At 41.5% G+C, this 17,500-nt stretch overlaps 1 pseudogene; it reads left to right on the top strand.

Annotated features, from left to right (window-relative positions):
* The window catches only part of LOC133557227 (proteasome activator complex subunit 4B-like), a 199,170-nt pseudogene that overhangs the window by 169,207 nt on the left and 12,463 nt on the right, over window positions 1-17,500 (top strand).

Genomic DNA, 17,500 nt, shown 5'->3' with positions numbered 1-17,500 from the left:
AGTCTCAACTGCTTGATTGATTGATTGATTGATGTATTATTTGACTCTTTAATTATTCTACTGTCCCTCCCTCCAGTGTGCTGACCTATATCTTCATGATGGACGTGGCCCTCCCCCACACGCAGCCCACCTCCTCCCCCCACGTGGCAGACTTCGTCACTCGGGTCCTAGAGCGGCTCAAGCCCCTCACGTCAGAGGCGGAGATCCGGACCCACGTGCACGAGGAGAACACCCCGGAGACGGAGGACGAGCACACCCAGGCTGTCAAGCTGCTCAAAACGGGTCAGAAACGCCGATGCTTGTGCTTACAAACGTTGTGACGTAGACAATAAGGAGCTTCCTTTGCTTAAAAAAGGTAGTCAGGTGTGAACCTTTCCTGAAAGGAGTCGCAGGCGTACGGGAGAAAGTGGCGAGTTTTCGCTTTAAAGTTCTGCGGTCTGCAGGAGTTAACTAATCGTGCTCACTTTAAAAATAGACCACATTGCTTTGTTGGCCTCCTTTTGGGTCATAATCATCTAGAGCAGGGGTCACCAACACCAGGTAGCCCGTAAGGACCAGATGAGTCGCCCGCTGGCCTGTTCTAAAAATAGCTCAAATAGCAGCACTTACCAGTGAGCTGCCTCTATTTTTTAAATGTTATTAGGTTTTGATTTTACGCGCCTTCAAAGAACCCCTGCGCAAAATTTCCTAAAAAATGTCTTTTTTGCCTCTTTAAACTGTAATTTGACCCCCTTAAAATGCCTCAAAGTGCAAGTTAAAGCTCTACTATGCAAAGCAAAAGCCATTTATCAACAACATCCAGAATTGCCGATCTGTAATTTCACCCCCTTAACATGCTTCAAAACTCACCAAATTTTGCACACATATCAGGACTGGCAAAAACTGCCGTCTAATAAAAAAACCAAACCCCAAAAATCTAAATTGCGCTTAGCGCCCCCTTGGAAAAAACCCAGACAAAACTGCATGTAACTTCAGTTAGAAATGTCGTAGAGACATAAAATAAAAACCTCTTTGTAGGTCTGACTTAGACCAGGGCTTGAGTAGCGGCGGCAGCGGCCGAAGGCGGACCCGACCAACGCTGCTTGCAGCTTTAATTTTTAAATGTTATTTATTTACTAGGAAGCTGGTCTCACTTTGCTCAACATTTTTAATTCTAAGAGAGACAAAACTCAAATAGAATTTGAAAATCCAAGAAAATATTTGAAAGACTTGGTCTTTACTTGTTTAAATAAAATCATTTATTTTTTTACGTTGCTTCTTATAACTTTCAGAAAGACAATTTTAGAGAAAAAATACAACCTTAAAAATGATTTTAGGATTTTAATATATTTTCATATACCTTTTAAATTCCTTCCTCTTCTTTCCTGACAATTTAAATCAATGTTCAAGTAATTTTTTTATTTTTTATTATTGTAAAGAATAATAAACACATTTTAATTTAATTCTTCATTTTACCTTCTGTTTTTTCGCCGAAAAATATTTGTGAAATATTTCTTCAAACTTATTATGATTAAAATTCAAAAGAAATATTCTGGCAAATCTAGAAACTGTAGAATCAAATTTAAATCTTATTTCAAAGTCTTTTGAAATTTCAAAAAAATGTTGTTCTGGAAAATCTAGAAGAAATAATGATTTGTCTTTGTTGGAAATATAACTTGGTCCAATTTGTTATATATTCTAACAAAGTGCAGATTGGATTTTAACCTATTTAAAACATGTCATCAAATTCTAAAATTAACTTTAATCATGAAAAATTACCAATGATGTTCCATAAATTCTTTTTTTATTTTTGTCAAAAAGATTCGAATTAGCTAGTTTTTCTATTCATTTTTTTTCGGTTGAATTTTGAATTTTAAAGAGTCGAAATTGAAGATAAACTATGTTTCAAAAGTTTTCTCTTCTTTTAAACCGTTCAATTAAGTGTTTTTTTCATCATTTTTTCTCTGCAAAAAACCTTCCGTAAAAGGAAAAAAAATGTATGACGGACAGAAATACCCTTTTTTTAATATATATATATATATATATATATATATATATATATATATATATATATATATATATATATATATATATATATATATATATATATATCTTGATTGGATTATCCAGAGAATAGTGCTCGATACCGTGGTAGAGCGCAATATGTAGGTGTGGGAAAAATCACAAGACTACTTCATCTCTACAGATCTGTTTCATGAGGGGTTCCCTCAATCATCAGGAGATTTTAATGGAAGCATTCACATACAATGGTTTATATAGGGCACAGAGTGGGTGGGTACAGGCAGCTGTAGGGGCGTGGTGATTGGCTCATGTGTTACCTAGGAGGTGTTTCCGTCTGTGGCGGCATGTCGAAATGATTTCACTGCGCTTGTTGAGGGATGAAAGGTCTGGATGATATATAATAAACAGTTTGTCTTTTAAGCATAGGTTGCATCTTTTATTACCACTGTTGTAAGGTGTGCTGGATGCAAGAATTTGCCATGTTATTGAATATTCAACATTATTGTCTTTGAGGTTCCAAATGTGTTTGCTGAGTTCTGTAGAATTCCGCAAAGTCTGGTTTCTAAAGGAGGCGTTGTGATTATTGCATCTTGATTTGAACGCTCCTTCGGTTAATCCTACGTACGTGTCGGATGTGTTAATGTCCTTGCGTGTTACCTTTGCTTGGTAAACGACTGATGTCTGTAAGCACCCTCCGTTGAGAGGGCAATCAGGTTTCTTGCGACAGTTACATTCCTTATTGGTTTCGGAGTCGTTTAGTCTGGGGGTGGGCAGTCCTTTTGCAATTGCTTTGTTGTGGTTTGAAATGATTTGTTGCATGTTATTCATACAGCTGTAGCTCAATTTAATGTTGTTCTTGTTGAATATTTTTCTTAGGGTGTTGCCTTTGGGGAAGTGTGAGGGTGAAGTTGTATCCGCTTTCATCAAGCACTTGATGAAAGCGGATACAACTTCTCCCTCACCTATGAACCCACTCCAGGAAACATACCAAAAAAGAGCAGAAAACGAAACAAACATCAATCTGGTACAATCTGCCATTCAGCAAAAATGTCTCAACCAACATCGGCCACAAGTTCCTCACTCTGATCGACAAACACTTAGTTACTATGGTCATCCAATTAGTTACTATGGTCATCTAATTAGTTACTATGGTCATCTAATTAGTTACTATGGTCATCTAATTAGTTACTATGGTCATCTAATTAGTTACTATGATCATCTAATGAGTTACTATGGTCATCTAATTAGTTACTATGGTCATCTAATTAGTTACTATGGTCATCTAATTAGTTACTATGGTCATCTAATTAGTTACTATGGTCATCTAATTAGTTACTATGGTCATCTAATGAGTTACTATGGTCATTTAATGAGTTACTATGGTCATTTAATTAGTTACTATGGTCATCTAATGAGTTACTATGGTCATTTAATTAGTTACTATGGTCATCTAATGAGTTACTATGGTCATCTAATTAGTTACTATGGTCATCTAATTAGTTACTATGGTCATCTGAGTTACTATGGTCATTTAATGAGTTACTATGGTCATTTAATTAGTTACTATGGTCATCTAATTAGTAACTATGGTCATCTAATTGGTTACTATGGTCATCTAATTGGTTACTATGGTCATCTAATTAGTTACTAAGGTCATCTAATTAGTTACTATGGTCATCTAAAAAAGTAAAAAAAAAAAAATTGCCTCATTTGTAGTTGCACTGTGTAGTGCATTCAAGTTGAAATAACACAGCTCCTAACTTTAATAGCCAGGTCCCCTCAATCATGGGCAATAAAAAAATAAAATCCACTTTACCTTGTCGGTTAATCTTCTTTTTATGCAGCGGGGAGGAGAAGGCAGTGTCGACAACTCTGTATGCTTAAAGGGGAACATTATCACAATTTCAAAAGGGTTAAAAACAATAAAAATCAGTTCCCAGTGGCTTGTTTTATTTTTCAAAGTTTTTTTCAAAATGTTACACCTCCCGGAATATCCCTAAAAAAAGCTTTAAATTTTCTTGATTTTCACTATTTGCGATGCGACTGTCCATTTCCCTGTGAGTCATACAGTGCTGCCAATACAAACAACATGGCGGTTACCACAGCAAGATATAGCGACATTAGCTCGGATTCAGACTCGGATTTCAGCGGCTTAAGCGATTCAACAGATTACGCATGTATTGAAACAGATGGTCGGAGTATGGAGGCAGATAGAGAAGAAGAAATTGAAGCTATTGACGCTATTCGGCCATAGCGTGGGTGTACCCAATGAAGTGGCCCATAGCATGGCTGCCTTATTAGCATCGCCGGTAAAATGTGCGGACCAAACGATCGGGACTTTCGCATCTTGTGACACTGGAGCAACTTAAATCCGTCGATTGGTAAGTGTTTGTTTCGCATTAAATGTGGGTATCTAATTTCAAATGTACATACAGCTAGCGTGAATAGCATCGATTACCATAGCATGTTAGCCTCGATTAGCTGGCAGTCACGCCGCGACCAAATATGTCTGATTAGCACATAAGTCAACAACATCAACAAAACTCACCTTTGTGATTTCGTTGACTTTATCGTTGCAAATGCATCTGCAGGTTATCCATACATCTCTGTGCCATGTCTGTCTTAGCATCGCCGGTAAAATGTGGAGACATTTTGGTACATTCAATGGGGGTCTGGCAGCAGATTTCGTGCCAGTGGTGCAACTTGAATCCCTCCCTGTTAGTGTTGTTACACCCTCCGACAACACACCCACGAGGCATGATGTCTCCAAGGTTCCAAAAAAATAGTCGAAAAAACGGAAAATAACAGAGCTGAGACCTGGTGTTTGTAGTGTGAAAATGAATATGGCGGGTGTGTTACCTCGGTGACGTCACGTTTTGACGTCATCGCTAAAAAAAAGAGCGATAAACAGAAAGGCGTTTAATTTGCCAAAATACATGGTCGTTTTTCTGCAACATCAAGGTATATATTGACGCTTGCATAGGTTTGGTGATAATGTTCCCCTTTAAATGTTTCAAATCGATTGTTCATTGCTTTCTTTGGACTCGTATCGAGCGGGCCAAACTAGGAAAATGCTGTAAAAAGGCTGAAAACACTTCAAAAGCACAAAGTAGAGAGCGATTAGCCTGTCCAAAATGAATAAGCTGCAGGCACAAAATGGCCGAATGAATCATTCCTTTATCGAAGCATATTTTTATTCAACCCTTAAACCAAGGTTCCCTCTGAACAAAAACCTGTTACATATAAATCAGAAACTGTTGACATAGTGCTGCATTTTACTTCTTTATCTCTTTTTTTTCAACCAAAAATGATTTGGTCTGATTAGGCCAGGGGTGTCAAACTCAAATACAGAGTGGGCCAAAATTGAAAACTGAACAAAGCTGAACAAATTAAATAAATAAATGATAAATGGGTTGTACTTGTATAGCGCTTTTCTACCTTCAAGGTACTCAAAGCGCTTTGACACTACTTCCACATTCACCCATTCACACACACATTCACACACTGATGGAGGGAGCTGCCATGCAAGGCGCCAACCAGCACCCATCAGGAGCAAGGGTGAAGTGTCTTGCTCAGGACACAACGGACGTGGCGAGGTTGGTACTAGGTGGGATTTGAACCAGGGACCCTCGGGTTGCGCACGGCCACTCTCCCACTGCGCCACGCCGCCCCTATTAACCTTTTAATAGGGACCCAAACAAGTTTTGCATTGAATATTGAACAAGCCAGGCTTAAATAGGGCAGCACGGTGGAAAAGGGGTTAGTGCATCTGCCTCACAATACGAAGGTCCTGAGTAATAATAATAATAATAATAATAATAATAGATTTTATTTGTAAAAAGCACTTTACGTTGCGCAAACAACCTCAAAGTGCCACAGTGTAAAATAAATAGTAATAATAAAAATAAATAAAATATAAAACTAGTAATCCTGGGTTCAATCCCGGGCTCGGGATCTTTGTGTGGAGTTTGCATGTTCTCCCCATGAGTGCGTGGGTTCCCTCCGGGTACTCGGGCTTCCTCCCATAGAACAGGCAGAGCTTATATAACATAATAGTACAAAATCAACTTTCGAAAAAACATCAGTGGTATATTAAATCAAATGTAATCAAAAACATTAAAAAACTATTTTCTATTTGCGGCCTTCTAAAGTAAATATCAACATTAACTTTTTCCACAGGCTAATAAATTCGAAAATAAAATAAAAATGAGGTGGGCGGGGTTTGGTTGTATATTGTAGCGTTCCGGTAGAGTTAGTGCTGCAAGGGGGTTCTGGGTATTTGTTCATGTTGTGTTACGGTGCGGGTGTGCTCCCGAAATGTGTTTTGTCATTCTTGTTTGGTGTGGGTTCACGTTGTGGCGCATATTTATAACAATATTAAAGTTGTTTATACGCCCACCCTCAGTGTGACCTGTATGGCTGCTGACCAAGTATGCATGGCATTCGCATATGAGTGTGTGAAAGCCGCATATATTACGTGACTTGGCCAGCTCGCTGTTTATATGGAGGAAAAGAGGACGTGACGACATGTTGTAGAGGACGATATTGTTGTTCGGGTGGAAATCGGGAGAATGGTTGCCCATGGAGATTTTCGGGAAGGGCACTAAATTTCGGGAGTCTACTGGGGAAAATCGGGAGGGTTGGCAAGTATGAGTATTAGCGGTGAATGCTGCGTTATGCTAATGTTAATTTGATATTGCCTCAAGGGCCAAATGAAGTTAAACGGCGGGCCGAGTTTGACACCCATGGATTAGGGCAGGGGTAGGGAACCTATGGCTCTTGAGCCAGATGTGGCTCTTTTGATGACTGCATCTGGCTCTCGGGTAAATCTGAGCTGATATCGCTTGACACGATAAGTAATGAATAATTCCACTTGTTAAAAATAACGTTCAAAATATAAAACATTCTCATGCTTTTTTATGTTCACAAAGTTGCGTTAATGGTAAGTAGTAATTTATTTATTATTGGTTAGTGCGGGGCTTGCCCTCCTGGGGGTTCTTCAGACCACCAAGCACCGACATGAGAGCCCTTTTCAGGGTTACATTATTGTTTTATTTTTCAATAAGTCTCTCAGTTGCTTTCCAGCAATTGTAATTTTCTCTCTCGCTCGCGCTCTGGCTCCAGCCTCCACCCCGTCTCTCCTCCTGGCTGCTGCTTATAACAGAGCGACAGGTGATTAGATAACAAGGCCCAGCTGGGCCATCTACGCACCTGTCGCTGATTTCAAGGCCGGTCCTGGGACACCCAAGTTTGCTGCAGGCCCCCAGGCCACGCCCCCCACCACAGTTAACTTCAGAATAACAATGTTATTACAAAGAATAAGATACCTATTATACTCTAGAAATGTTGGTCTTACTTAAAAATGCACGCGTTTAGTTGTGTTCAGTGTTAAAAAAAATATTATATGGCTCTTAGGGAAATACATTTTTAAATATTTGGCTTTCATGGCTCTCTCAGCCCAAAAGGTTCCCGACACCTGGATTAGGGGGTACTTGAATTTAAAAATATGTTCACTGAAAAAAGGTGAACCCGCAGAAAAAAAAAGTGTGTTAAAGTCCCTTCATTATCTCAATTGTTGATAGCAAATGTGAATTGTGAAGTGAATTACATTTATATAGCGCTTTTCTCTAGTGACTCAAAGCGCTTTACATAGTGACACCCAATATCTACGTTACATTTAAACCAGTGTGGGTGGCACTGGGAGCAGGTGGGTAAAGTGTCTTGCCCAAGGACACAACGGCAGTGACTAGGATGGCGGAAGCGGGAATCGAACCTGCAACCCTCAAGTTGCTGGCACGGCCACTCTACCCACCGAGCTATACCGCCCTAGGTGTGGTGAAATTATTCTCTGCATTTGACCCATCACCCTTGATCACCCCCTGGGAGGTGAAGGGGAGCGGTGAGCAGCAGTGGTGGCCACGCCCGGGAATCATTTTTGTTGATTTAACCCCAATAAAATGTTGGTGCTGTTTACTTGAGTCATATCGCCATCATAGTGCGGTCTACACGTATCTCTTATGTTTGACTGCCATCTACTGGTTACACTTATCATTTACATTATGTGCAAAATAAAATAGCTTCGAAGTTGGTATGCACAACCAGAATTATTCCGTACATTAGGCACACCGGTTTATAAGGTGCACTGTTGAGTTTTGAGGGGGGGAAAAGGAATTTTATGTGTGTGCCTTATAGTGGGAAAATACAGTATTCAATCAGTCAATGTTTATTTATATAGCCTTAAATCACAAGTGTCTCAAAGGGCTGCACAAGCCACAACGACATCCGAGGTACAGAGCCCACATAAGGGCAAGGAAAAACTCACCCCAGTGGGACGTCGGTGACAATGACTATGAGAAACCTTGGAGAGGACTGCATATGTGGGCACTCCCCGCTAGTCCATAGTGGATCTAACATAATAGTGAGAGTCCAGTCCATAGTGGGTCTAACATAATAGTGAGAGTCCAGTCCATAGTGGATCTAACATAATAGTGAGAGTCCAGTCCATAGTGGATCTAACATAATAGTGAGAGTCCAGTCCATAGTGGGTCTAACATAATTATAATAGTGAGAGTCCAGTCCATAGTGGATCTAACATTATAGTGAGAGTCCGGTCCATAGTGGATCTAACATAATAGTGAGAGTCCAGTCTATAGTGGATTTAACATAATAGTGAGAGTCCAGTCCATAGTGGATCTAACATAATAGTGAGAGTCCAGTCCATAGTGGATCTAACATAATAGTGAGTCCAGTCCACAGTGGGTCTAACATAATAGTGAGAGTCCAGTCCATAGTGGGTCTAACATAATTATAATAGTGAGAGTCCAGTCCATAGTGGATCTAACATAATAGTGAGAGTCCAGTCCATAGTGGGTCTAACATAATAGTGAGAGTCCAGTCCATAGTGGATCTATCATAATGGTGGGAGTCCAGTCCATAGTGGATCCAACATAATAGTGAGAGTCCAGTCCATAGTGGGTCTAACATAATTATAATAGTGAGAGTCCAGTCCATAGTGGATCTAACATAATAGTGAGAGTCCAGTCCATAGTGGGTCTAACATAATTATAATAGTGAGAGTCCAGTCCATAGTGGATCTAACATTATAGTGAGAGTCCGGTCCATAGTGGATCTAACATAATAGTGAGAGTCCAGTCTATAGTGGATTTAACATAATAGTGAGAGTCCAGTCCATAGTGGATCTAACATAATAGTGAGAGTCCAGTCCATAGTGGATCTAACATAATAGTGAGAGTCCAGTCCATAGTGGGTCTAACATAATAGTGAGAGTCCAGTCCATAGTGGGTCTAACATAATTATAATAGTGAGAGTCCAGTCCATAGTGGATCTAACATAATAGTGAGAGTCCAGTCCATAGTGGGTCTAACATAATAGTGAGAGTCCAGTCCATAGTGGGTCTAACATAATTATAATAGTGAGAGTCCAGTCCATAGTGGATCTAACATAATAGTGAGAGTCCAGTCCATAGTGGGTCTAACATAATTATAATAGTGAGAGTCCAGTCCATAGTGGGTCTAACATAATTATAATAGTGAGAGTCCAGTCCATAGTGGGTCTAACATAATAATAATAGTGAGAGTCCAGTCCATAGTGGATCTAACATAATAGTGAGAGTTCAGTCCATAGTGGGTCTAACATAATAGTGAGAGTCCATTCCATAGTGGATTTAACATAATAGTGAGAGTCCAGTCCATAGTGGATCTACCATAATAATGAGAGTCCAGTCCATAGTGGATCTAACATAATAGTGAGAGTCCAGTCCATAGTGGATCTAACATAATAGTGAGAGTCCAGTCCATGGTGGATCTACCATAATAATGAGAGTCCAGTCCATAGTGGATCTAACATAATAGTGAGAGTCCAGTCCATAGTGGGTCTAACATAATTATAATAGTGAGAGTCCAGTCCATAGTGGATCTAACATAATAGTGAGAGTCCAGTCCATAGTGGATTTAACATAATAGTGAGAGTCCAGTCCATAATGGATTTACCATAATAGTGAGAGTCCAGTCCATAGTAGATCTAACATAATAGTGAGAGTCCAGTCCATAGTGGGTCTAACATAATTATAATAGTGAGAGTCCAGTCCATAGTGGGTCTAACATAATTATAATAGTGAGACTCCAGTCCATAGTGGATCTAACATAATAGTGAGAGTCCAGTCCATAGTGGATCTAACATAATAGTGAGAGTCCAGTCCATAGTGGATCTAACATAATAGTGAGAGTCCAGTCCATAGTGGGTCTAACATAATAGTGAGAGTCCAGTCCATAGTGGATCTAACCAAATAGTGAGAGTCCAGTCCATAGTGGATCTAACCAAATAGTGAGAGTCCAGTCCATAGTGGATCTAACATAATAGTGAGAGTCCAGTCCATAGTTGATCTAACATAATAGAGTCCAGTCCATAGTGGATCTAACATAATAGTGAGAGTCCAGTCCATAGTGGGTCTAACATAATAGTGAGAGTCCAGTCCATAGTGGATCTAACATATAAGTGAGAGTGCAGTCCATAGTGGATCTAACATAATAGTGAGAGTCCAGTCCATAGTCGATCTAACATAATAGTGAGAGTCCAGTCCATAGTCGATCTAACATAATTGTGAGAGTCCAGTCCATAGTGGGTCTAACATAATAGTGAGAGTCCAGTCCATAGTGGATCTAACATATAAGTGAGAGTCCAGTCCATAGTGGATCTCACATAATAGTGAGAGTCCAGTCCATAGTGGATCTAACATATAAGTGAGAGTCCAGTCCATAGTCGATCTAACATAATAGTGAGAGTCCAGTCCATAGTGGATCTAACATAATAATGAGAGTCCAGTCCATAGTGGATCTAACATAATAGTGAGAGTCCAGTCCATAGTGGGTCTAACATAATTATAATAGTGAGAGTCCAGTCCATAGTGGATCTAACATGATAGTGAGAGTCCAGTCCATAGTGGATGTAACATAATAGTGAGAGTCCAGTCCATAGTGGATCTAACATAATAGTGAGAGTCCAGTCCATAGTGGATCCAACATAATAGTGAGAGTCCAGTCCATAGTGGATCTAACATAATAGTGAGAGTCCAGTCCATAGTGGATCTACCATAATAGTGAGAGTCCAGTCCATAGTGGGTCTAACATAATCATAATAGTGAGAGTCCAGTCCATAGTGGATCTAACATAATAATGAGAGTCCAGTCCATAGTGGATCTAACATAATAGTGAGAGTCCAGTCCATAGTGGGTCTAACATAATTATAATAGTGAGAGTCCAGTCCATAGTGGATCTAACATAATTATAATAGTGAGAGTCCAGTCCATAGTGGATCTAACATGATAGTGAGAGTCCAGTCCATAGTGGATGTAACATAATAGTGAGAGTCCAGTCCATAGTGGATCTAACATAATAGTGAGAGTCCAGTCCATACTGGATCCAACATAATAGTGAGAGTCCAGTCCAAAGTGGATCTAACATAATAGTGAGAGTCCAGTCCATAGTGGATCTACCATAATAGTGAGAGTCCAGTCCATAGTGGGTCTAACATAATCATAATAGTGAGAGTCCAGTCCATAGTGGATCTAACATAATAATGAGAGTCCAGTCCATAGTGGATCTAACATAATAGTGAGAGTCCAGTCCATAGTGGGTCCAACATAATTATAATAGTGAGAGTCCAGTCCATAGTGGATCTAACATGATAGTGAGAGTCCAGTCCATAGTGGATGTAACATAATAGTGAGAGTCCAGTCCATAGTGGATCCAACATAATAGTGAGAGTCCAGTCCATAGTGGATCTAACATAATAGTGAGAGTCCAGTCCATAGTGGATCTACCATAATAATGAGCGTCCAGTCCATAGTGGATCTAACATAATAGTGAGAGTCCAGTCCATAGTGGGTCTAACATAATAGTGAGAGTCCAGTCCATAGTGGATCTAACATAATAGTGAGAGTCCAGTCCATAGTGGATCTAATATAATAGTGAGAGTCCAGTCCATAGTGGATCTAACATAATAGTGAGAGTCCACTCCATAGTGGGTCTAACATAATTATAATAGTGAGAGTCCAGTCAATAGTGGATCTAACATTATAGTGAGAGTCTAGTCCATAGTCTACACGTATCTCTTATGTTTGACTGCCATCTACTGGTTCCACTTATTCCATTATGTGCCAAATAAAACACCACTCTACCAACCGAGTTATACCGCCTTGCAGCACTAACTCACCATTGGACTATGATAAATAGTCCAATGGCGATAAATACTGTGCTGCTGCCGCCAAAGACCCACACGGTAATGTCATCGTTGTCGTGATTATTTATTGCTTTTCATTGCGTTGCCTTATTTATGTGCACGTTTTTATTTATTTATTTATTATTATTTTTTTCAGTCTTAAAATGGTTGATGGCCAGCGCCGGGCGAACTTTCACCACGCCGGTTCAGCAGCAGCTTCAACTGCTGCCTCTGCTCTTCAAAGTAACCACACACACACACACACACACACACACACACACACACACACACACACACACACACGGTGGGTCCCGATGCAGCATTATTAGCCTCTCCATCTTACTTGGCCCTTAAACTCCATTTCTCTTTTCATTTAGTCAAAACGCTGCAAAGCTGCTGTCGTCCTACCTTTTCTTTCTTCACCTCTCTCTCTCTCTCTCTCTCTCTCTCTCTCCCTGCAGATTGCCCCGGTGGAGATTGATGAGAGTTATGATGAGATGAAGCAGGACGCTCGCACGTGCCTCTCTCTGATGTCCCAGGGCCTGCTCTATCCTCAGCACATCGCTCTTGTCCTGGCAGCTCTGGAAGAGGTCACACTCGCACATACACTCCCTATTATTATTTTTGCCTTTACACGGTCAATATTTGGAATAAAACAATCCGGACGTGATTGAAAGGCAGCCTGTCAGCTGTAATTGAAGAGGCATTCATAATTTCCACAGAGGAGTACAGTAACTTCATTTTCAAGGTGCTCGTAAGTACAGTATTTTTCGGACCGTAGCTCGGTTGGTAGAGTGGCCGTGCCAGCAACTTGGGGGTTGCAGGTTCGATTCCCACTTCCGCCACCCTAGTCACTGCCGTTGTGTCCTTGGGCAAGACACTTTACCCACCTGCTCCCAGTGCCACCCACACTGGTTTAAATGTAACTTAGATATTGAGTTTCACTATGTAAAGCACTTTGAGTCACCAGAGAAAAGCGCTATATAAATATAGATCACTTCACTTCACTCCGATGAGCGGGTCTTTTCAGGTCATTTTTCATACAAAAAGTGCACCGGATTATAAGGCGCATTAAAGGGGGCATATTATGATTTTTTTTCCAGATGTAAAACACTATCTTGTGGTCTACATCAGTGGTAACGGGCCGCAGAAGAATTTTTTATTAAAAAAAATAAATAAAAACTTTTTTTTTTTAATTAAATCAACATAAAAAACACAATATACTCCTACAAATAGTGCACCCACCACATAAAACTCCCTTTTTCATGACAAAAACGTCCCTTTTTCATGACAAAGAAGAAAAAGAAAAAAAAAAAGGCCGCTCTACCCACTACGCAACACAACAGATACCCAGAATCCTTTGTATCCGTGACAAATCCTGAATATATTTTAGCACTTTGGCACGTGTTGCAGCCATGAAATTCTATGTTAATTATCATTTGGGGGGAAAAAAATTAAGTTTGAGTTTGAACATCAAATATCTTGTCTTTGTAGCATATTCAACTGAATATGGGTTGAAAATGATTTGCAAATCATTGATTGGCAACACCCGTGATCTTATCCTTTCGGTCATGACCCAAAGCTCATGACCATAGGTGAGGATGGGAACGTAGATCGACCGGTAAATTGAGAGCTTTGCCTTCCGGCTCAGCTCCTTCTTCACCACAACGGATCGGTACAACGTCCGCATTACTGAAGACGCCGCACCGATCCGCCTGTCGATCTCACGATCCACTCTTCCCACGCTCGTGAACAAGACTCCTAGGCACTTGAACTCCTCCACTTGGGGCAGGGTCTCCTCCCCCAACCCGGAGATGGCACTCCACCCTTTTCCGGGCGAGAACCATGGACTCGGACTTGGAGGTGCTGTTTCTCATTCCGGCCGCTTCACACTCGGCTGCGAACCGATCCAGCGAGAGCTGAAGATCCCGGTCAGATGAAGCCATCAGGACCACATCATCTGCAAAGCTCATCACCTATGGTCATGAGCTTTGGGTCATGACCGAAAGGATAAGATCACGGGTACAAGCGGCCCAAATGAGTTTCCAGGTCTCTCCCTTAGAGATAGGGTGAGAAGCTCTGCCATCCAGGAGGAACTCAAAGTAAAGCCGCTGCTCCTCCACATGGAGAGGAGCCAGATGAGGTGGTTCCGGCATCTGGTCAGGATGCCACCCGAACGCCTCCCTAGGGAGGTGTTTAGGGCACGTCCAACCGGTAGGAGGCCACGGGGAAGACCCAGGACACGTTGGGAAGACTATGTCTCCCGGCTGGCCTGGGAACGCCTCGGGATCCCCCGGGAAGAGCTAGACGAAGTGGCTGGGGAGAGGGAAGTCTGGGCTTCCCTGCTTAGGCTGTTGCCCCCGCGACCCGACCTCGGTTAAGCGGAAGATGATGGATGGATGGATGATTGGCAACACTAAATTGGCCCTAGTGTGTGAATGTTGTCTGTCTATCTGTGTTGGCCCTGCGATGAGGTGGCGACTTGTCCAGGGTGTACCCCGCCTTCCGCCCGATTGTAGCTGAGATAGGCGCCAGCGCCCTCCGCGACCCCAAAAGGGAATAAGCGGTAGAAAATGGATGGATGATTGGCAACACTAAATTGGCCCTAGTGTGTGAATGTGAGTGTGAATGTTGTCTGTCTATCTGTGTTGGCCCTGCGATGAGGTGGCGACTTGTCCAGGGTGTACCCCGCCTTCCGCCCGATTGTAGCTGAGATAGGCGCCAGCGCCCCCCGCGACCCCAAAAGGGAATAAGCGGAAGGAAATGGATGGATGTATTCCGTTTATATTTACATCCAACACAATTTCCCAACTCATATGGAAACGGGTGTGTTCAATGTCACACACACACTGACATCATGTATGGAGTCAAACGCATTTAAAATCTGTGTAGGCATTCCGTTAGATAAGCGTCTGAATTATGCATCACACAGCAGCTTGAAGACAGCCTCGTGCGTCATGCCGGAACATTCTAACATGCTCCTTATGACATTTAGAGGTGACCATGCAGTATGATCAGATACAGGTGCTCCATGCAAGTAGTAATCAAGACTTGTCCCTGTGTGTGGTTCTAGATGGCAGGCAGCAAGTCATGGCATGCACGCTACTCGGTGCTGACCTACCTGCAGGTTATGGTCTTCTACAACTTATTTACGCTGCTCAGCGTGCCTGTGGAGGTGCAGCGCATACGTAAGATGGTGATGCGCCTGCTGCTGGACGAGCAACTCGAGGTAATGCTTTTTTTTTTGTGTGTGTGCTTGAAGATCTGGTTACACGGCCTGTAAGATCATTTGTGGCATGATAGGCGTCCTACTCAGTGGTCTAGTGCAGGGGTGCCCACACTTTTTCTGCAGGCGAGCTACTTTTCAATTGACCAACTCGAGGGGATCTACCTCATTTATATATATCATTTATATTTATTTATTTATGAAAGAGACATTTTTGTAAACAAGTTAAATGTGTTTAATGATAATACAAGCATGTGTAACACATATAGATGTCTTTCTTTCACAAAGACAAGAATATAAGTTGGTGTATTACCTGATTCTGATGACTTGCATTGATTGGAATCAGACAGTAATGATGATAACGCCCACATTTTCAAATGGAGGAGAAAAAAAGTGGTCCTTTCTGTACAATACCACATGAAAGTGGTTGGTTTTTTGACATCTAATTCATCCAGCTTCCATACACTTTACAAGAAAAACATTGGCGGCAAATTCCGTAGCTTGCTTGATTGACATTCACGGCACCCGAGGGTCTTGTGAGATGACGCTGGCTGCTGCCAGTTCATTATTATGAAAAAATGACAGAGAGGAAGGCGAGAAACACTTTTTATTTCAACAGACTTTCGCGCCGTCCCTTCCGTCAAAACTCTAAAGGCCGACTGCACATTTCCTATCTTCACAATAAAAGCCCTGCTTCATGCTGCCTGCGCTAACAAAATAAGAGTCTCGGAAAGCTGGCGTGCACAAGTGATGTGCACGCCAGCTTTCTGAGGGATCGCTTGTGCACGCCAGTTTTCCGAGACCCTGCGTGAGCAAATAGTCAAACAGTTTAAGAACAATGTTTCTCAAAGTGCAATTGTAAGAAATTTAGGGATTTCCACATCTACGCTCCATAATATCATCAAAAGTTTCAGAGAATCTGGAGAAATCACTCCACGTAAGCGGCATGGCCAGAAACCAACATTGAATGACCGTAACTTTCGATCCCTCAGACGGCACTGTATCTAAAACCGACATAAATCCCTAAAGGATATCACCACGTGAGCTCAGGAACACTTCAGAAAACCACTGTCACTAAATAAAGTTGGTCGCTACATCTGTAAGTGCAAGTTAAAGCTCTACTATGCAAAGCGAAAGCCATTTATCAACAACATCCAGAAATGCCGCCAGCTTCTCTGGGCCCGAGATCATCTAAGATGGATTGATGCAAAGTGGAAAAGTGTTCTGTGGTCTGACGAGTCCACATTTCAAATTTTTTGGGGAAATATTCGTCATCGTGTCATCCGGACCAAAGGGGAAGCGAACCATCCAGACTGTTATCGACGCAAAGTTGAAAAGCCAGCATGTGTGATGGTATGGGGGTGCATTAGTGCCCAAGGCATGGGTAACTTACACATCTGTGAAAGCACCATTAATGCTGAAAGGTACATACCGCTTTTGGAACAACATCTAAGCGCTATCTTTTTCATGGACGCCCCTGCTTATTTCAGCAAGGCAATGCCAAGCCACATTCAGCACGTGTTACAACAGCGTGGCTTCGTGAAAAAAAGAGTGCGGGTACTTTCCTTGCCCGCCTGCAGTCCAGACCTGTCTCCCATCGAAAATGTGTGGCGCATTATGAAGCGTAAAATATGACAGCGGAGACCCCGGACTGTTGAACGTCTGAAGCTCTACATAAAACAAGAATGGGAAAGAATTCCACTTTCAAAGCTTCAACAATCAGTTTCCTCAGTTCCCAAACGTTTATTGAGTGTTGTTGAAAGAAAAGGTGATGTAACACAGTGGTGAACATGCCCTTTCCCAACTACTTTGGCACATTTTGCAGCCATGAAATTCTAAATTAATTATTTGCAAAAAAAGAATGAAGTTTATGAGTTTGAACATCAAATATGTTGTCTTTGTAGTGCATTCAACTGAATATGGGTTGAAAATGATTTGCAAATCATTGTATTCTGTTTATATTTATCTCAAACACAATTTCCCAACTCATATGGAAACGGGGTTTGTATTATGTGCCACCAAAGGCCCCTTTTGCTG

The sequence above is a fragment of the Nerophis ophidion genome, linkage group LG08, assembly GCF_033978795.1.
Source record: "Nerophis ophidion isolate RoL-2023_Sa linkage group LG08, RoL_Noph_v1.0, whole genome shotgun sequence".
NCBI lineage: Eukaryota > Metazoa > Chordata > Actinopteri > Syngnathiformes > Syngnathidae > Nerophis > Nerophis ophidion.
The sequence above is the reverse complement of the archived record's forward strand: the minus strand, read 5'-3'. Positions and strand labels throughout refer to the sequence as shown.